Raw genomic sequence first — 21905 nt, forward strand, 5'->3', positions numbered from 1 at the left:
CTCAGCAGGTCTGGCCAGGCACGCCCCTGTTATTGCTTCTTTCATCCTTGAACGAATTCCTTGCTCTGGTCCTCTGGGTCTCAGGCTGTTGACAGGCTTCTTTGTGGTCTATGGACACATCTGTTGATACAACCCAGGCTGGCCTGACCTTCCCATCTTCTGGACTCAGACTCCCAGATTCTGGAGTTATAGGTGTGTAAGTACTACTGCTCTGTTTTAGCTTCAAAATATTGGGGAAAAATAAATATGCTATGCATTTCTGAGACAGGATGGGATGTCTTGAGTGTCCGTCCAGGTCTGAAAACTTTAAGAGAATTCAGGTGGGTTCGGTTTTTTGAAAATTCTCCAACTGGGAGGCAGACATGACAATAATTATCACTCGCTTGTGGAAACTGAATCCATGGCCCCTGTATGCTGACCGATGAGTGGTCTCTGTAAACAGACTTAGGATTCCTTTACATACTGCCCTGGCGAAGTCAAAGTTAATACAAAAACAAACAAACAAACAAACAAACAAGAACAACAACCAAAACAAAAAACTTTCCTGAGGAAAAGCATGATGAAGTCTGCCCACGTCTGGACTTCTTGGCAGGCAAAACACATGTTAATGAGGGTCAAATGGGTGGATATTTCTGAGTCTTGACAAAACAAGAGCTAGTTAGAAACAAGCCTAAGCTATTGGCCAAGCTTTCATAGTTAATAATAAGTCTTTGTGTGGGTATTTTGGAGCTGGCTGGCAGGACAGAGAAACACACACTACATATGGCATCCAATGCCTGATTATGTACATCCACATAAGGTCTGAGAAAGCTTTAAAAAAGTTCAAAACATGAAGTCAAACATGACTTTCTGGTGACTGAGGTCTCTCAGGTAGGCTCAGCGGTGTACAGAGACTGCTTGAAGGCTGGAGCAACTGCCAGCGCCATGTGCCAGCCCCATGCACTAAGCTGAGTTGCATTGGCAGCTGACAAAGTAGTTTAAGATTTGTCTCACGTGATTGGAGAATATTGCAGATGCTCAGAAAGGACAGGTCCAGACAGAAAAAAAACTCTAAAAAGGTTACAATATGATTATAAAAAACATGTATAGGCTTTAAAAAGAAAAGAAAATGTTTATAGACAGTTGTAGAAATAAAATAGTTTATAAATAATAAAATAAAGTCTTTAAAGAGAGCATAAAATAATATAAAAAGGATAGGCCACGTAGAGATGAAAAATACACCGAGTATGAATCTCAGATGGTGTCTTGTTGGCTTTCATCTTTTTGACTGCTGATGAACAACAATAGCTGCTAGAGATATTGGATTATGGAAAGTGTGAAATTAAACCAACTTATATATTTTTAAAATGTCTTAACTTCAAAATGGTGTAAATGGAGACTGCTTTTTCATTTCCTGGCCACCAGACCCAAATAATCACACAGAAACTATATTAATTACAACACTATTTGGCTGACAACTCAGGCATATTTCTAGTTAGCTCTTACATCTTAAATTAACCCATTTTTACTAATCAGTGTATTGCCATGAGGCTAAGGTTTACCGAAAAGGTTCTGGCATCTTTTTCCTTTGGCAACTACATGACGTCTGCCTGGCTTTGCCTTCTTTCCTCTTCTATCTCTGCTTGGATTTCCGACCTTGCTATATTCTGCCCTGCCATAAGCTAAAGCAACTTATTTATTAATCAATGATAAAACATTCACAACATGCAGAGAGGAATCCCACATCAAAATGGAAGTCAGAAAAATATGTTGCTTTGGGGAAGAGACTATGCTTTTTTTTCTACAGAAAATGAAATTCTGTGGATTCATTCAAGGTTAATAGAGATCAGATTTGAAAGGGGGAGACTCCCTGAAAATCCTGGCTATAAACATAAAGAAATAAACCTAGAAAACTATAAGACAGGTGATGTATATATTACCTGCTCAAACATAAAACAAAAAATCATCTTTGGCTGACTTGTGTACAAACACAGCCCATACTTGTATTAATGCAGATATGAATGTTACCTTTGGACATTTATGTGTTTTCAGAACAAGGGGTCAGAAACCTATGAAAATGAGTGGACCAGGTGATCCAGCATCTCAGAGTGACTCTGTTGCAGTTTCTTTAGAGTTCTGCTTCCAGAACAGCTTTGAAGCTACTGACTGAGATGGTCCGGACTCACAGACTATTCTAGTCAGGATTTGACCATTATCCTAATTTTTTCAGGGCCCAGCAAAGATGCCAGTGCCCCCAGACAACAGGAATCAATCTAGAGAGCATCATGCCTATATTCCCAGAAGTTAAGGTGGGTGATTTTTGTTCACTTGGTGGGTTATAGGTGTTTGTCATTGTTTAGGAGGATTACAAATTATTATTGGTCATGGTCAGAACAAAGAAGATTAGATTCAGAGTCCTCTTTCTGAAGAGAAAAAAGGGGGATATAATATAGAAATAATAGGGTAAAAGAGTAGATTATTGTATCTACTTTCAAATTAAAAGGAACTATTAATCTCTTATATTTTACATTGGTATGGATTTTTGTATATTGATACAAATTTAAGATTATTTTTTATAGAACATACTCTATATTTCACTCTCGTTTGAGATATTTTTATATATTGATACAAATTTAAAGTTATTTTTGTTATACTATATATATGCTTCTACTCTTGTTTATTGTACTGTGTCATATCTATGCAGCTAATTTAATAATGTCATGTAAATTTATAGCCCTTGAAAGCTATGACTACAAACTATCTACAATAATTAAGTTAGTTGTTAGTCATTTAACAATCAAATTTGTGGCCATGTTAACTGTATTTTTAAGATCAAACAGAGATATGTTTTTGATAAATAAGAAAATAGATAGGATCTTCAAATACTTCAAAGACCTATAGAATATGACATTTAAAATGTTATAATAACATAACAGTAAGACGCATCTGCTCCTGACAGCAACAATCTACTTTGAAAAAGGATGATGGGTGTTAAAGAACTTCCATATGGAGTTTGCTTTTTTTGTGATAAAAGTTAGTCTTGGGCTGGAGAGATGGCTCAGCGGTTAAGAGCACTGACTGCTCTTCCAGAGGACCCGGGGTTCAATTCCCAGCACCCACATGGCAGCTCACAACTGTCTGAAAATGCAGTTCCACGAGATCTGACACCTTCACACCAATGAACATAAAGTTAAATAAATCATTAAAAAAAAGTTAGTCTTGCCTTGAATGCTGACACTATGCTGTCCAAACTGAACAAGCAGGACATAAAAGAAACTGACTGCCAAACTTTGCCAAGACAGGGTGTAACAGTACTTCAAAAATTTCTGCTTCACACAAAAATTTGTCAGATATTCTAGGCCCATATGCCAAAGATGGATGCACCAACATTACTGAGGAACCTTGGGGTGACTGTCCAGGCAGCCAGATGTTTCTGTCATTTCATAGTTTGGAAGTTGCTTTGCTCTGCACTTCCTGCTTCCAGGTATAATATATTCTTCTTGGGTCTCTAATGAATGGAGTTGAGAACTAGATAGTTATAATTACAGTTTCCTTTAGTCATGATAGAATGTGAATTAGGTACTCATCAAGAGAGGCTAGATAAAGGAATATTTTCTCTAAATTTGCCAAATACAAATGGTCTAGATATTGTAAATATAATTCTTACTTAGAATTGTTCTTATTGTTTATAATCTTATTGTATTAGAGTTAAAACCTTTCCTTTCTATTTAGCAAAAAGGGGGGGGGAATGTTATGGAATATTACTTTACACGATGTGAAAATATATCACTGTGATTGGTTTAATAAAAAGCTAAATGGCCAATAGCTAGGCAGGATTTTGGGGGCAGAGAGAACCCTGGGAAAAGAAGGAGGAATTGTGGGGAGACATGGAGGACGCGTGACATGTAGATAAGGTAACAAGCCATGACCACGTGGCAGCATGTAAATTAGTAGAACTGAGTTAATTTAAGTTATAAGAGTTAGTTAGAAACAAGCCTAATCTATCAGTCGAGCTTTCATAGTTAATAATAAGTGTCTGTGTGGTTATTTGGGAGCAGGCTGGTGGAACAGAGAAAGATTCACTTCACTGTATTTTCTTTCTACCTGTTTAGCTCTTCCGTCCCTTGAAAGTTGGGACACAGCCTTTTATTCTCAGATCTTTGACAGTGACTCTTAAGAAATGATGGATGAAGTTAGGGCCAGGCCTGGTGGCAAAGGCCTGCCACCCTAGCTATTTGAGAGTCTGAGACAGAAGAATCCAAAATTCAAGGCCTGCCTGGGCAATCTAGAAAGGTCCTGTCTCAGCATATAAACTGAAAAGCAGTTTAGTGCTAGAATTCTTATCCAGCATGCATGAGTGTAACTGAAGCTTTCTCTTCCATCCACCAGTTCCAGAATAGCCACTTCGAGGCTTAATATTAATTACAAACTGTTTGGCCTATTAGCTCAGGCTTGTTATTAACTAGCTCTTACAACTTAGATTACCCATTTCTATCATTTTATATTTTACCGCAAGGCTCATGGCTTTTTACCTCATATCTTGATATCCCAGCAACTGCTGGTATCTCTTAGATTCTGCCTTCCTCTTCCCTTTATCTTTGCTTGGATTTCCTATCTGGCTATATTCTGCCTGGCTATTGGCCAAATCAACTTCTTTATTACCAATATTCATAGCATACAGAAGGTTATCCTACATCATGTGAGAGGAAATGACATTCAGAGCTTGATGATCAGAACTTGACCATCACAGAGATTATTCTCAGGAAAATCAAGTGGACTTGTAGCTAAACTAGGTTTTTATAAGCAGTGTTTTGGTCATCATTATCATCATTATTATCATCCTAGCCTGACATTAGAACCTCCAAGTGATCTCTCAGGCCTTAGGTTCTCGTTTTCTACCTCTATGCAGGCGTCTATGGCTAGTTCCTCTTCTCAGCTGACCTTTCAAATCTGTGCATGAAATTCACCCAGCCCAGCCTTCAAGGCAAGCTCATACATCTTCTTTTAGTTGCCCTGAAGTCAGGCCTGCAGGCTGCAGCCCACGCTCTAGTCTTCTTCCCTAACTTCTACACTATCAGCCTCACCTCCCATATGACAGCCATTCTTCACTCATGGGGTTCCATATGCTCTTATGTTTTTACCCCGTCACCGACCTCAAACTTCCGGGCAGAAGTTGGGGTTGGAGATAACTCACCCTTCTGTTCTCAGGGTGTAAGCGACTGGGTTGGGCTCCAATCCCTGTCACCACACAGGCTAAGCTGTCATCCGTCCCAAGTTAACATGGTCTCCTGACCATCTCTGACCAAGACCTACTCCCTTCTCTATGTAGCTTTCAGACTGTTTCTAAAATCCTCCTGTCTTAGTTATGGTTTCTATTGCTGTGAAGAGACACCATGAGCATATCAATGCTTATAAAGGAAAACATTTAACTGGGGCTGTCTTGCAGTTTGGAGATTTAGTCCATTGTCATCACGTCAGGAAGCATGGCAGCCTGCAGGCAGACACAGTGCTGGAGAAGTAACTGAGAGTTATACATCTGGATCTGAAGGCAGCAAAAAGACAGTGACACTGGCCCAGACTTGAGAATCTGAGACCTCAAAGCCTGCCTCTAGTGACATAATCTTCCAAGGCCCCACCTACTCCAACAAGGCTACACCTCCCTATAATGCCACTCCCTATGAGCCTATGGGAGGCATTTTTTTTCAAGTTTCAATGAATTTTATTAGAGAAGACTGGTCCCACTGTAGTGTCAGCAAACACAGTCCAGGACTCTAGACAGAGATGTTAATTGTTAATGGAAAATTAACCAAGTGACTGCTGATTCAATCTCCGTTCAGTCTGTGAATATAGCATTATTAGTGCGAGGATGTGTTTATCTTTACTCTCAGTCATAGACTCAATTATTAAGTTGTTAAGGTGAGAAATTGTTACATTTGCAGTGGCTGCCTCCTTCTTCCTTCATGATCACTCCCATCAGTCACCAGGGGCCACCTTTGATGTCATAATTCTCTCCGCAGCTGTGTTATCTCTAGGTCAACATTGATCAGCATCCGTCACACTGACTTGAGTGTGCCTTCTCTTTCCTCCACGCTGGTGGTTCTCAACCATCCTAATGCTGTGCCCTTTCATATAGTTCTTCGTGTTGTGGTGACCCCCCCCCCCCCCGCCAAAAATGCAATAAATTTACTACTAGTACAAATTGGGATGTAAGCTCTCAGCTTACAGCTTGAAAACCGCTACTCTAAGTCAGTGTCTATGGGAGGCATTTTTATTCAACAGTATACAACTACACCACCTCAAACAGGTAATACCACATTCGGGGGAAAAAAAAAAACACTTTCCAAACTCCTTGTTGGGCAGGCACCCCGAGATTCCCACCCCTCTCTGGGTCCCAACTGCAAGGGTGACTCCCTCCGTTCTGCTCTTCTTACTTGTCTTTCACTTCCCCAGCTGGCCTCTGTGACCCCTGCCATTCTTCCTTCCCCCAGCATCCTCCGTCAGAACCCAAGTTCTGTTCCAGTACCCATCTCCTGAGTCAATGTGAGGTACCACGTTTCCCACACTGCCCCAGGGAGCATGCTCTGATAGGTTCAGGCACAAATGCTGGATTTAATTTTGTTTCGTTTTGTTTTTCTGAAACAAAGTTTTGCTTCCCAGCTGTGGCTAGCATGGGATTGGCAGTGATCCTCCTGCCGCTGCCCCCCAAGTGCTAGGATTACAGGTATAAGCTACCATACCTGAATTTTAACATTTACTTATTTATTCTGTGTATGTGTACAAGTGTAAGCATGCGTGTGGCACCGCACACTTGTGCCTGAGACATTGTTTCACCCTATGTTAGTCTCCCACCTAAACTGCATGCTTCAGGAGTGCAGGATCCAGGTCTGCTTTCATCTGGCTTCCCACTGTATCTTTCATGGCTATCACTTGTTTGATTATTAAATTCTGTGTTAAATATTGATCGATGCATAGCACCTTTTGAAGGGCTCTCCTAGGCCCGAGAGAGCATGGCAAACATGGTGCTCACAGGTCTTGCCCTTTTGCTCCTTTCTTTTCCTCTCCCTTTCTGAAAGCCGTTACATTCCTAACACTAGACCCCAAGGGCCATTCCCTTGTTTGGTCACTAGCTCATTCCTGAGACAAAACACCAAGGTCTAACAATCAAAATTCATTATTTGGCTAACATGTCCAATCAGGTCTTACCAACTCAGTCTAGAACAGACTCCCCCTTTCTCTCCTTAAAAACCCACTCCTACAGAAACGCCATCCCTTTTGGCCCCTTTGCTTGCTTTTCCTACTTTCCTTCTTGCTGCTGCTACTGCTTGCTGTCTGCCTTTGTAGCCATCCCTCCTACTTGCCCCTCCTAGGAATTTGGTGTCTGGATATGTCCTGTACTGACTCAGGGAAAGGGGGTGTGGTACCCTAGAGCTTACTAAACACAGCCCAGGTCAAAACAGATTCTCTTTCTTTTTTAATTTCTAATTTTATGTTGTGTGTCTGTGTGAGTTATATGTATGTGCACCGTATTGTGCCGAAGCCTGCAGAGGTCAGAGAGGTATCAGACCCCTTAGAGCTGGATGTGCTGTGGGCCACCACATAGTTGCTGGGAACTGAACCAGGGTCCTTGGCAAGATCACAGCATTCTTTACCACTGAGCCATCTCTCCAGTCTCTCTCTTTTCCTTTTTTGAAAGGACATTTGTGGGAGGTAATTCAGGAAAGTGAGTAAATATTGCTAAGATAATTGGGCCAGATATTCCTTAGACAAGACAAGATTGGTTTAGAATGCTTTGAGTCTAAATATTATGCCTTCTTCTTAACACTAATGTCACCTTACATCTTTAGGGTTTTTTGTTTTGTTTTGTTTTTAATTCCACAAGCTTCGAACAACCTGAAGCCTGGAGCAAGGACACCAGCCCCAGAAATAATGTAAGGCACCCCTGACTCGGGACTAGCAGGACCTTCAGGTTGAAGTTTGGTAGGAAGAAAAAACTGTCCTCCCAAGCTTTAGTCCTCACAGGTGCAAACCCAGGAAGTAGAGGGCTCCCAGGACAGGATGCTGGAAGAAGCTCTACCATGTGAGCCAACTGCAAGCCTGCCTGAGCATCAAAACCAGTGACTGCACAGAGCTGGCAGCCTCAGGCTGTGTCAACAACAACACAACCAAGTTTGGGGTTTAGTGGCTGCTGACTCAACCACCCATGCAGAGATCTGGAAGTCTCTTTGGACCAGTTTGGGAGACTGGCACTACACCTGACTCTCACATCCTTTTCCGCCAGCAGCTGCTCTTCTATGTCATCCAGAGCTCCCAGCCTGACCCTTCCCCTGGAACCTGAACTCAAGGTCCTGCAAAGCTCCCGCTTCCTCCTTTCCCCATCTGCTCATAGTTCAGTTGGCAAAGCAGACATAGATGAGGCAGAGCTTCTTCTCTGGGAGCTCATCAGTAAGTGGCCTGCGGGGCCCTCCATTCCCTTCCCTGCACTAGTGTTGAATCTGTTAGCCTGTCTGAGGACAATTGGCAGAGTTTGAGGGTGCATACCAAGGCCATCACCCCATTCCTGTGACCACCAGAGTGACACGTCTGCCAGTAGGGACAAAAACTATTATCAGCTTACAAGACGATTTTAGTATGTGGATAAATATTTTTCACATATACTGGCAGTATTATTTTAATTTATTTAATCTTGGACAAAGTATATATTTACATAGCTCAGAAATTAAATATGGAAGATTTTTCTGTCCTGTGGAGGCCTGTTGACAGAGATTTAGTCAGGCAGTGATATGTGGGCTGGCGTGTGGGTCACAAGCCAGGAGCGCTGAGCAGCAGCCTGCTGAGTTTGAGGGCCAGCCCAATGCCAGGCGGCTGGTGGACTGATCCCAAAAAATGTGGACTGGTCCCCACGTTTGGGCACCAGAGGCCCAAAAATGTGGGCCTGTTTCCACGTTGACCAAAGGTCAGAAAGTTAGAACTCACCTCTAGTTCCTTCAAGGTGATTGTGCTTCTACCTCAGGCAAAGGTCCCACCCAGATGGTGAGCAGAGAGTTCTGCTCTCTCAAGGTGATTGTCAACAGGTGTGGCTAATTGCCAGCCCTTGTGCTCCAGGGATAGAGAAGTAGATCTCTTCCTACCTCAAACAAAAGTCTAAGGATCCAACTAAGCTCCAGTTCCCTTTATGGAGATATCTTTGGATTCCACCCAGGGAGTGGTTTGTCTACAGAACATTTTTTGGCCAAGGGTGTAAGTGTGACTTGGTGACTTGTTTTGTTCTAGCAACAGAATGTTTAACTATGGATATAGCCTGTGACTTTCAACTGGTCTGTTCTTTTCCTTGCATCATGTTCATGCAGTCTTTTGTCTTACTCCTACCTTTTGGAGTCAGGGGTATTTTAAGTAGTTGGAAATTAAATGTGGGCAAATTTTCAGTACTTGCTGGAATTCCCTCCCTATACAATCCTATATGTTTCTCTGTTTTATTATTTTTATTCACATCTTCATATTGGTGCACTAGTGCCGGGGTAGCGTGGTATGTGTGTATATATGTTTGTGCATATATATTTGCCTGTGTGTACATGTGGGAAATCAGAGAAAGAAGCCAGTGTCCTGATACATCACTCTGCCTTCTTCCCTCGAGACAGTGTCTCTCCTTGAATCTGGAGGAACACTAGTAACTTCATTCCACACGCACAGGTTTGGGGTTTATAGGCCTGCACAGCCATGCTCGGTTATCTGGGAGCTGAGAATTTGAACTCAGGTCTTCAAGTTTGTGCATTCCTACCCTCTGAGCCATCTCCCCAGCCTCTGGGGTGTCTGTTAATGGTGGCATCTCAGACCATCGTTTGGGTGTAGAGCACAGTAGCAAACTAATTGTCAGCATTTGTCTTTGACAGGCTTCTGTTCACTAATTTTCCTTTCTGAAGAGTAGTAACTGTTTATAGCAGAAGACAAGGTCAAGCACAGAAGCCCCTCTAGCTAAGAGAAAGGGACTCCAGAGTCCCCAACCATTTCATTTAACCTCAGAACAGGGAGAATTCTCCATCAAATATGCAAAATGTCTCAGGCTTCCTGTGTGAAGAACGCGAGTATTGTTTCTCAAAAGCCTAGAAATTCAATCAAGACCCTGCCCCCACAGCAAGCATAACTGAGGTGCTCTTGGTTAAAGTGAGAATTCCTTTGCATTGAACGAGGCACTTTGGTCGGAACCGTCTGAACCGGTTGGGACCGGTCTGATCGGGTCTGGACCGGCCGGAACCGGTTTGATCTGATTTGAACCGGTTTGAACCAGTCTGGACCTGTTGGAAACGGTTGGAACCAGTCTGACCCAGTCGTAACTGGTTTAAGCCAGTCAGAACCAGTTTGAACTGGTTGGAACCGGTCTGAACCAGTTTGATCCGGTTGGAACTGGTCTGAACTGGTTCGATCTGGTCTGAACAGGTTTGATCCAGTTGGAACTGGTCTGGACCTGTTTGAACCAGTTGGAACTGGTTTGAACTTGTTTGAACCGGTTTGATCCGTTGGAACTTGTTTGATCCGTTTGGAGCCGGTTTGATCCAGTCTGAACCGGTTTGATTCGGTCTGGACTGGCCGGAACTGGTTTGAACCAGCTTGATCTGATCGGAACCGGCCTGAACCAGTCTGAACAGGTTTGATCCGGTTGGAACTGGTTGGAACTGGTCTGGACCAGTTGGAACAGATTTGATCTGGTTGGAACCGGTCTGGACCAGTCTGAACCGGTTTGAACTGGTAGTAACCGGTTTGATCGGTTCTGAGCCGGTACAACCGGTTTGACCCACTCGGAACCGGTCTGAACCGTTTTGAGCTGGTTGGGACCTGTCTGTATAGGTCAGGACCGGTTTGGACGGGTTGAAACTGGTTTTAACCGATCTGGACTGGTTGGAACTACTCTGAACCGGTTCTTTATGGGCATTTCTGTCTTGCCATTATGCTACCCAAGGGTGTGATTCTCCGCTGGGCTTTGTTGATTTCTCGCAGCAGAAGTTACATAATTAGCCATGCCCAGCAGCCATGCCCAGCAGCCCTGGAAGCTTCCATGAGTTTTTATAGTTGTTTGTGTTTCTAGAAGACATTAGAAAGAGTTTCAAGCATCCGTGAGTGCTCAACTTCTGCTTGACACTCGGACGCACACCAGCAGCCACCAAAGCGCCTTGTTCAGTGCAAAGGAATTCTCACTTTAACCAAGAGCGCCTCAGTTACGCTCGCTGTGGGGGCGGGGTCTTGATTGAATTTCTAGGCTTTTGAGAAACAACGCTCGCGTTCTTCACACAGGAAGCCTGAGACAGAATTAGCAAGAAAGATTACTGCTCAGCCCTGGCTTTCTTCCTCTCTTCCCAGGCACTTTGCATATTTGGTGGAGAATTCCCTTTTATCCTGGCTGGCGGGACTTGGGTTCTGGCCCTCCTTCATTCCCGATGATCCGGGAATCTGGAAACACCTCTGTAGAGGCCCTTTGCCTAAGCCAGTTGGAACAAACCCTTTACTTGTCAGACACTCTGTGCTTGAGCAGAAAGCAAGCAGCAGATCTCTGGTCCCTGAGGCTTTTTTTTTTTTTTTTTTTTTTTTTTTGGTTTTTCGAGACAGGGTTTCTCTGTGGCTTTGGATCCTGTCCTGGAACTAGCTCTTGTAGACCAGGCTGGTCTCGAACTCACAGAGATCCGCCTGCCTCTGCCTCCCGAGTGCTGGGATTAAAGGCGTGTGCCACCACCGCCCGGCTTTTTTTTTTTTTTTAACTCTCTGCCAGCAGCTGCTGCCTGTGTTTCCCAGACAAATGCTCACCCTGGCTTCTGGTCCTGCATAGCAACCTGGGTACCAGCAGCTGGAGAGCCAGGAACGCAGTGGGGTCTGGACTCCCGGGGTCCAGGAATCATTCTGCTTCAGCCACCAACAGGGAATGCCAGGTACAGAGGGTTCTGTTTGTCCCCAGGGTTAGTAGCTCTGAGGAATGAACGGTGTTCAACTGGCCATGAACTTGGAGAAAAGCCCTTCACAGCTGCTTCCCGGCAAATGATTAACAGAACGGCTCTTGGTTGTGTTTTTACATCTAATGCTCGTGCTTTGACTTGAGCAGCTCAGGATGCAGCTTTCCCTTCTGTTCAGGCAGGATGTCACAGTGCGGCGTCTCTGAATTAACTGTCTCCTAAGGCTCCCAGGAACCATTCTGAGCAAGCCTGTCTTGCTGTTGTTTTAACTGAGCAAAGGGACTGGGGGACAGAAACCCACAGTGGACATCCTCCCATCTCCCCACCCCTGGCTCCCCATCCCTCCCTTTTCATCACTGCCTCAAGCACACTCAGTTTACCAGCATCAATAATCTCACGAGCAAGGCTAGGAAATGATCCTCGCCCCAGAAAACGTTTAAGTGTGACGTGACTAGGAGAGTAACCTATGCCCTTCTCTGCCACCATTACCTGTGACTTGAAATGATCAAGTAAAGCTATCTGGAAACAAAATGATATCGTCCAGGCTAGTGCTGGCTCCCATTTCCTCAATCTATGAACGTCTTGTGCTTATTTTTTTTTTAAGATTGTGAATAAATACATTCAAAGTAGTTCTGCCTTCTGCCCAAACGCCAGCAGGGTGGATGCTGTGATGTGTCAGCGTTCATAAACCAGGGTTCCCTTTCCCTTCTCACTGTCTCTCAGAGTCCCAGCAGCCATCCAGGCTTTCTGTGCCTTTGGGAAGGTGTGAAACTAGCATACGGCAGGAGTCAGAACTTCCTTACAGCTCCTTCAAGTCCGAGGTTTGACTGCCTCCGCCGCCTTATCTGATCGGTACCTAAGGCTGCTCTTGCTTTCGATGCTGTTTCTCAAGCACTCTTGAGCATCCAGGCTGGGCTTCTGCACTTCAGCGGGTTGCCCCATCCTTCCTTCACCCAGCACAGCATCTCAGTTTCACTGGCTGTGTGTAAACTTTTGTGGGCAGAACATATTGCAACTTGATAAATGACCACTCATTTCATGGAAATGATCACCACATCACGTGGGTGGGGGGTGGGTGAAGGGCTTCTGCCCAGCCTGAGCACAGCAAACCTGGTTCTGTCAGGCCTTGCCCCATCTCCACTCCCTCTCCCTTGCTAAACTTTTAGATTACTTTCCTAAAAGTTAGCCACCAAGGTCTCTTCTCTTGTTTGGCCACTTCCTTCTCCCGAGACTGACCACCAACGTCGGTCTATCAAAGTATTGAAGTCCAGCAGTCAAAAGCCCACTTCGGCTGTCCTAATTAACATGCCCAATTAAAATAAAACATCTCATCCTAACATGGGCTTTCCCTTTTTACCTTTATAAAATGCCATTTGCCCATGGGCCATATCTGCCTCCTCTCTATCCAGAGGCAATCCTTTGTCTCTCTGGGGCAAATATCCCTTCCCCCTTTCCCTTTCTCCCCCATTCTCTATCTCCCGTCTTTGTCTCTTATTCTCTGCCCTTTGTCCCTCTGGGGCAAACCAGTCTCCTTTGTGCTGAGAACTGGTCTTGGAGTGTCTTGTGCCAGGTCCTTTTGGTGGGGTGAACGGGTGGATGTGGACAAGAAAAGGTCACCACTTCTGAGGAAGCCCCAGGTTCTGAGACCTGGGAAGAGGGGAAAGAGACTGGGGCTCAAGTGTCCGTGGTGAGTCCAGGTTTAGGGGACTCTTGGCTGAACCATTGCCGTCATCAGGCAGTCTACTAAGCAGCTGTAGCCTGTCACCCATCCTCTTCCCGTTCCTGCGTGTCCCATGAGTCCATTCAGGGATGCGGAAGTAAAGAGAGCTGTGGGACAGGCCTTGTGGTCATGTCGTTTCCTAATTTGATCTGGCCAGCCTGGAGCAGTCGATTCTTGGCTAGGGGGACTCTACCCTCGTCAAGACTGTCACCCAGTCTCCCGAGAGCCGTGGCTGTGGTCTAGCTGGTGGCTTTGCCTTCCTTTCCTTTCCTCTCCTCTCCTCTCCTCTCCTCTCCTCTCCTCTCCTCTCCTCTCCTCTCCTCTCCTCTCCTCTCCTCTCCTCTCCTCCCCTCCCCTCCCCCCCTCCCTTCCCCTCCCCTCCCCCCCTCCCCTCCCCTCCCCTCCCCTCCCCTCTTCTCTTCTCTTCTTTTCTTTTCTTTTTAACCGCTTTGATTTCTAGGCCCGAAAATGCGTCTTCACAATGAAAGGGACACAAAGCAAAAGCAAAGGGCTGAGGGGGACTGCCCTTATTTTTGGTGGTTGTTGTGGTGAGTTATACGCAATTTGCTACTAATGTAGAAATGCCAAAAATAAGAATCCCTAGTTTTCCAAACTCTCTATTTTTAGTTCTCTCTCCTGGAGGCAGAGAATGTTCCTTTAACCAATTCTAGGAATCGTCAGACCTTTCTGTCTAAAACCCACTCAGTTTGCTCTGTTCTGAAGTCTGCCAACTCCTTCCCGCAGTCTGTCATTTTCTTATTTGACGTTGGTTACTCTGGGAAGGGGATAGCCTCCAGGTCAGTCCTGTGAGCCCTGCTCAGGAGCTGACATACACACACTTTCTCAATATTTTGTGCATGCAGGGGTGTGTAGGGGTGTGTGTGTGTGTGTAAGCATGCACACGTGTGTGTGGACACATTGCACATGTGGCGGTCAGAGGTCAACCTTTGGGAGTCAGCTCTCTCTTTCCACCGTATGCAGGCAGGCTCTCTCTAGTTTCTGCTGCTGTGCTGTGTGTGTGTGTGTGTGTGGTGTGTGTGTAGGGGTGTATGTGTGTGTAAGCACGCACACGTGTGTGTGGACACATTGCACATGTGGCAGTCAGAGGTCAACCTTTGGGAGTCAGCTCTCTCTTTCTACCGTATGCAGGCAGGCTCTCTCTAGTTTCTGCTGCTGCTGTGTGTGGACGCCAGGCCAACCGAACCACAAGCTTCGGGGCAGGTCTCCTGTCTCTGTCTTCCATTGTGCTGTAGCAGGGTTGGGATTCTGGATGCTTTGCCATTGCACCCAGGTTTTTGTTTTGCTTTTATTGAGCTATATATTTTTCTCTGCTCCCCTTCCTTTCTCCTCCCTCCCCTTCTACCCTCTCCCATGATTCCCACACTCCCAATTTACTCCTATCTTGTCTTTTTCTCTGTCTCAGGTAGATTAGACCCATGTTTGTCTCTCTTAGGGTCCTCTTTGTTGTCTAAGTTGCACCCAGGTTTTTTAAGAGGGTTCTGGGAATGGGGCTCAGGTTGTCAGGCCTGGGACTTAACTCTTGATTCTCTTCTAGCTTGTGATTCTCCTGTCTGGAATTTCTCAGGTATGGGCAGGGTGGAGCAGGGGACGGGTGTGGTTGGGAGAGGGTGACAGAGGAGAGTGAGGGAGGTTGCTCAACAGAATCTTCCCCTTCCTGTCACTTACCATGATTTGGATGAGACCCCTGCCCCCAACCCACATATTTGAACTTTTGGTCCCCAGCTGGTGGTACTGTTTGAGTATGCTGTGGAACTTTCAGGCTGTGGAGCCTTTCTGGAGGAAATCTGTCTCCGGGGGCGGGCTTTGAGAGTTTATAGTCTTGCCCCACTTCCAGTCCACACTCTGCTTCCTGTGTGTGGTCGGATGACCTCTCAGCTTCTTGTTTCTGCTGCCATGCCTTCTCTGCTTAAGACAACATATTTATTTTAAATCAGGAGTCTGGCATGACTAAGGGATCCTCGAGGCTGCAAACACAGAATTTAATACCAATGTGTATAAAAGTGTCAGAATGAAACTTACTACATTGTATAGCCAGTCGTGGCAATTTGAATCTAATTGGCCCCCATAATCTCATAGGGAGTGGCACTATTAGGAGGTCTGTTGGAGTGGGTATGGACTTATTGGAGAAAGTGTGTCGCTATGGGGGTGGGCTTTGAGGTTTCCTATGCTGAGCTACTGCCCAGTGCCTCAGTGGACTTCCTGTTGCCTGCAAGCCAAGATGTAGCCAGCACCATATCTGCCTGCACATTGCCATGCTCCCCATCATGATGATAAGGGACTAGACCTCTGAAACTGTAAGCCAGCCCCAATTACATGGTCATGGTGTCTCTTCACAGCAATAAAACTCTAGCGAAGATACCAATATATGCCACTAATAATAAGACACAATCAGTGGGGGTGGGGGTGGAAAGAAGCTTTTACCATACTGTTAAGATTGATTATCTGGGGCATGGACGGAAGGTCAGGCCTTTCATTTAGAATGCTAACGTTTTTATTTGAATTGGGTATTAGTTTTGAAACAAGAAAAACTTTACAGTCACTGAACTGCGCCCCCAGGCTAGGCTAGCGGCAGGTTTTGCTGGTTCTGGAGTGGAGAGAAACAGTGAAGCGGGGTGGGAAGGGAAACGGAGGCCTCTATGGAACGGAGAGGTGCTCCTTGCCACCGGGTGCTGCGTGCAGGTGGTGGGCAGTCCATGATCCCTGGGGCTCCCCGGTTCCTAGTACTCACGCTGTAGAGTTCCTTCCTTTGACTGTGGGCTGGACAAAGAGAGAGACTCCAGCAGAAGTGCGGGGATGCCACTTCCAAGGTTAGTTGACAGAAGTCGCACTTCCCTTCCAGTTAGCGCTCTCTCTCACTTGCTAACTCTAATGAAACCAGATGCCATGTTGAGAGTCACACTGTTGACAGGTCTGTGTGGCCCAGAGGACACAGCCAAAAGGCACTGAGTCCGAGTCCTTCGTGCAGCAGCCTATGGTCACTTCTGTTCCTGGGACTTGAGAAAAAGTAGTTCCCAGATCCATTCTGTTTCTGGCCTCCAGCATCCCTTAGTCAGGACTCAGCTAACATCTGACTCTTGGGAACTATAGAAAACAAACATGTTGTCTTAAGCCTCTAAGTCTCGTGTGTGTGTGTGTGTGTGTGTGTGTGTGTGTGTGTGTTATTGGATAGGTGATTAAAGTGGGAAAACAAATTGATTTCCTGCATACTTTCACGTGCCTGAACCCTGAGGCTCTCTGTCTGAGGTCACCTCGGGCTTTTCATTTTCTGAGGTTGAAGCTTGCAGGAGGGGTAGAGAGGCCTCAGGGACTAATGCTGTGACTTCCTTGTGTACATGCCTCATATGTAAAGGGATGTATCATAGGAGGGCTAAACACAAATTTCTGTGGTAGCCAAGATGGCACCGAGCACCTGTTTCCTAGATTCACACTCTTGTGTAGTCTTCTTCCACAACCATCAGAACTGATCTGGTCACGTGATGATGGATACTGTGGACTTGATGGCATGTGACGTCTAAGGTTGGGTCATAACGGCACTGCAGCTCCTGCCTTGTGCTTCTGGAAGCCAGCTGTCACACTGTGAAGACAATGAGGCAGCCCTGTGGAGAGCCCCACATGGAGAATAAGACTTATGGACAACAGCCAGCAAGAACCTGCCAGCCATGCGAGTCCCTGTGGAAGTTGTGTCCAGCCTAAAACAAGACTTTTGGGTATGGCCCACACTGCCACCCAACCACAAGCTCATGAAAAACTTAAAGCAAGCAATACTTAGGAAGTCACTACCAAATTCCTGATCTACACAACTATCAGAGGAGGCCATTAGTCTGGTAAGCTACTGGGTTTTGGAGGGATTAGTTACATGGTGCTAAGTAAGACATATTCTTTGTCATTTTGTTTTTCAGTGCTTATTTAAGCAATTATGTTTTCTGCATACTTCCTGTGCAGTGACTGGACTTGGTAACTTTGCCTGGTAAAAGATAATTAACTTGGATTGAGTGCTAGGCATGGGCGAATTACAGTATGCAAAAATAGACAGTGCCCATTTTCGTGAAGCAGTGTAGTGTATCAATGACCAAATAATCACACAAATTAGTAGAGACAAATGCTACACAAGGGTTATTGTCATCCAAAGTTACAAGGGCATTCGTTTATATCGGATGGGAATGGAAATGTTTTCCTGAGTAAACAGAATAAGAATGTAGTCACGCTAGTAGGAAGTCATGTTAACAGAATGAAGGGCATTTCTGGCAGAGGAGGCATCTGAGCAAAGGCCCTTTGGCTGGAGTGGAGGAAGTTCTCAGAGGGAAAGCCACTCTGGCTGTGGCTCAGAGATTAAAGATGAGCAATGAGGTTGCGAGAAAAAGATATGACATATTGATTTAAACCACACCAAAGAGTTTGTAGTTTATGCCAAGGGCAATGGGAAAACCTTTGAGGTGCTTATGTGGAGAAACAGGTGACTTTGACTTTTAAAGCTTAGGTTTTAAAAAAATCTCAGGCTATAGAGATGACTCAGTGGGTAAAACACTTGCTATCCAGGCATGGGGAACTGGGCTGGAATCCCAGGATCCCATGTAGAGATGGGTGTGATGGTGTGCATCTGGAATTCAGTGGTCCTACAATGAGATGGGAGAATACCAGGGAGTCTGCAGGCTGGCTAGCCTAGAGCAGGTAGCAGCAGACAACAGAGACTCTGTCTCAAACAAGGTAGAAAGGAAGACCCTCACCTGAGGTTCTCTGAGTGCCACATGTCCACCATGGCATGCATGTACCTGCATTCACACACATGAATGCATGTACGAACATACACACATGCATATCAACACACACACACATACACACACACACCCCACTACCACCACCACCAAAACCCAGAGTGCAGAGAAATGGATGGGGCGTCTCAAAGGAGACCTGTCCCGCAGTTCATGCAGCAGGGGTGCGGTTCCCAAGCACAACATCCCTCTTCTTAGTGTCCCTTAAACAGGCTGAGTTCTGCAGACATAGTTTCTGGCCTCTTTATCTACTTTCCAAAATGTCAACAATGATAGGGTTATGTAGCATGCAGACAAGTAAGACAGCCGGAAACCACAGATTAAAGTCCAGCTAAAGAACAACCCATTGACCAGTACACAAAGGAAATCCAACCAGCATTTCCCCAAAGGACGGCAGATGTGTAAGGTACATGACAGTTTTCAGTAACTTGTGACTTAACCTTGTATGTAACATATATTACTTCTTAGATGAAGAAATGAACTCAGATAGGATGAGTGACCCAACAGAAACCACAGGGCTGAAACTGTACTTTATTACACTATACTTACTATCAGACTCCTGCTAATGTCTTTCTTATGTAGAAGGCCTCCACTATTAGATACCTGAATCATAACACCACAGTAACATGGATACGTCTGCAGGGTGTTCGTGTCTTCAGCTAGTCTCTTTAAAATGGGTTCTAATGACTGTGTCACTTGCTCACCTCAAGGAGTCTGGCTCGTTAGCAACTATAGAGACGTTCCAATGAGGTGCAAGGTTTTCAGAAAGTGGCCAGAGGTAAGATATGGAGCATGCCCTAGAAGAACCTGTATATTAAATACATTGTTTTGTGTGTGAGAATCCCGAGAATGTTTCTTATACTTCATGAACACCTTCACAGGGGAGGTGCCATCCAGCCATTGAGTGCCATCTCAGGGATTGGACCCATCAGAACCTCTCCCTGAGACTTTGGAAGTGGAATCAAGACAGAAGTCAATTCGGTTTGGGTACCTGAACTTCAAGGCAGGAGCTTGGGTTTCTGGTGGATATTTTTCTGTGTGCCTGGTGAAGGAGGAGGCGTTGATGGGCAGCAGAAGCAGGACTGCGGTGAGGCTTTTCAGAGCCTCATCTGTGGGCGCTGGTGGCGCTGCTGTCAGCGTTGCAGAGATCACTGGGTGCACCATTCATTATGGCTCCGTGAGTGGCATCAAAGTATAACTGTAGGGTGGATGGTGACCCTTGGAGCGGTGCTGCCGGGAGGCTAGCAACGGGGCCGGAAAGGCCAAGGCGAAATCTTCAAGTGCTCGGTGAAGTTTAGAGCAACTTTTCTAAATTCTAGGCCTGCAAGGTAAAAGAGTGTATCTTCAGTACTCCACAGTCCCCGCCCTGTGTATATTAGCAACAGAACAACTGATTTCCTTTGTGAAATACAAGGCAGTGGTTAGGTTAGCTGTGTGCCTTAGGAAAGCAAACAACAATAAAGAGCCCAACGAAAACCCTTCAGGTCTTCCGGGGAGCAACCAAACTGCTGGGCCAGGTGGTACAGGTTGAAATCCTCACTATTTGGAGGCTGAGGCAACAGGATTGCAAAATCAAGTTGGTGAGACTCTGTCTCAAAATACAAGCAAGAGCTTGGTAGACCAGTGACAGAGCACATGTAAGGCTCCAGGGCCACTCTGAAAAAAATAAAAATCGGAAAGCAATAAACTAATCTATAAGGTGTTATCCAGGACTCCTCCCTTCGTCACCACTGAACCTAGAGTTTCCCTCGTGGGAGGCAAGCGTTCTGTCTGTGAGCTCTCTCTTCTACTACTTGTGGACTAGGGGGTTTTAGGTCTTGACTTTTTTTTTTTGAGACAGGGTTTCATAAGCGCTAGGCTGGCCTTCAACTCCTGATGCTTCTGCCTCTGCCTCTCAAGTGCTAGGGTAACTGGTGTGTGCCACATTTCTGGCTCCTACATGGAACTCCTACTAAATGGGGGCATACTGTTATTAGGATCTTTGAATTTGAAAAAGAAATTGTTGGGAAGAAAAATACAAACTTTAAAATTAAGCACATAGTTAATGAACACAAGATTAGAATACATGTATAATAATATGCTAGTATCTGTATGGGCAAGAGGAGGGATTTATAGATATTCACTTGTGAGTGCTTACACTCTTGCTAAAGAATTCTGTTCTGTCAAGAGGACTATTACAGTAGGAGGAAAAACACTAGTATAGAAACAAATTACCAGAAAACAGAAGAGTAAACAGGGAAATTATACAATTATCTGTTCAAAAGACACTGACGGTTAGCTCAGTCATCAAGTGAAGAAACTCTTGTGGTTGCCTCTAGAATCTTGATTTGATTTTTTGGGATAAACAAAATGGAAGTTGTTTAGCATCTTTTGTCTATTTATAGCATTGGGTTGGCACCATTAGAAAAAAGTGAAATCTACCCAGGAAAGTAGGAACAGCTTCTGTGACTTTAGAGGTGTCCCAGGGGTCAGCAGAAAGTTCAAAGTTTGGCTACCTGTAGAGCAGGAACTAAACAGAGCTGGAAGGTAAAGAGGTTTTTAGAAGACGGGACTGGAGCAGGTGTGCCATGTGCTACTCATGTCTGTTCCATGCTATGTGGGACTTTGGAACTGTTCCAGAGAGAAGTACTAGGCACATAGAGAGCATTTGTGTTCATCATACTAAACTTTTGAGGAACACAAGAGAAGCAAGTAGGAAAGGAAGCCTGTGGGTGGGTCAGCAGTGTGACGCAGCGCCACCTACAGGCAGAACACACTGGTCAAACACACTGGCCCCGGAGGCTCCCTGCTCCACAGAGAGGAGGCACACAACTTGCTGGCCCTGGGATGCAGGACTGAGGTGAAGAGTGAGGAGGGAAGGGAAGCCCAAGAATTGAACACCTTTCTAAATGTTAAAAGACACTGGTTTAACTTACTGTCTCTCCGTTCTTGTTCCTTTTGGTGTTTTTAAAAATATTTTTCCTGTAAGAAGTGTAAACATACCAAATTATAGTTATGACCAATAATATCTTGGGTTTGGCTAATGACAAGAGATTGCTGCCCTGGTTCTTGCTAAATGGAATTATAACAAAATTGAAATTACAATTCATTAATTAAAATACAGCATCTGTACAAACAGAACAAGGCCAACTATCTAGTGGGTTAGCAGCGGACGCCTGTAAGTGTAACGCCACTAGGAAAATGGCTGAGTTTCTGCTCTACATTTCTTTCATTATTTATTTATTTACCTATTTATTTATTTATTTTGTCTACGTGGTTTACTCTTTTCCTAGGGACATTAAAGTCATGCTTAGGGAAAACTGCTGAGCTCTTGGTGTTGATTGGGCTCTCCCTGCCGAACCTTTCCAAACCTTCCTTCAGGCTTCTCCATCTGTCAGCTCTTGTCCGTGAAACGCTCCTGGCATGATCGCACAAGTATCCAAGGACAGGCTTGGGGATTCTAGAGAAAACCCCAGTCCTCACCTCTCCTGGAAACAGCTTTCT

The sequence above is a fragment of the Arvicola amphibius genome, chromosome 12, assembly GCF_903992535.2.
Source record: "Arvicola amphibius chromosome 12, mArvAmp1.2, whole genome shotgun sequence".
Taxonomy (NCBI): Eukaryota; Metazoa; Chordata; class Mammalia; order Rodentia; family Cricetidae; genus Arvicola; species Arvicola amphibius.